We start from the raw sequence: 573 nt of genomic DNA, 5'->3' as shown, positions 1-573 counted from the left end.
TAGTGCTCCTAATGGCATTTGCTAGAATGCACAACCAATCAGAGAAAAAACAACCAATTCACCTGTCATTAGGAGCATGACATCTTGTACAAACATTCATGGCTCCCATTTGATGTATCATATTGACTTTGGTGATCCTCTGAATCTCCATCAATATGCTACCAGCAGGTCAAAGTTTTCACTTATCCAGTGAAATATCTCAGTATCTATAAAATGTAAATTTATAGCTACAGACATTCATGATTCCCAAACAATAAATTGTAGTATCTTTGGTGATTCTCTGACTTTTCATCTAATGCAATCATCAGGTCACAATTGTAATTTGTCCAGTTCTGTAATTTATGACCAAATATCTGCAAAACCACAAATGCAACAAATCTTTTACAAGCGCTTTCACAGCACTCACACAAACAATATTGTATCCTGTGTGGAGAAAACCAAAGTGCATCATATTTTATGGAGAAAATATTTTCCCTTGATGTCCTCCAGCTGCTCATCTTCAACTTCAAAATCAGCGAATAAAGTTGTGCCAGGTACCATAGGTGAGTAAGCATTTCATTGGATGCAAAATTA

Source organism: Morone saxatilis, unplaced genomic scaffold, assembly GCF_004916995.1.
Source record: "Morone saxatilis isolate NCDOM2014 unplaced genomic scaffold, NCSU_SB_2.0 Contig5, whole genome shotgun sequence".
Classification (NCBI taxonomy): domain Eukaryota; kingdom Metazoa; phylum Chordata; class Actinopteri; family Moronidae; genus Morone; species Morone saxatilis.
The sequence above is the reverse complement of the archived record's forward strand: the minus strand, read 5'-3'. Positions refer to the sequence as shown.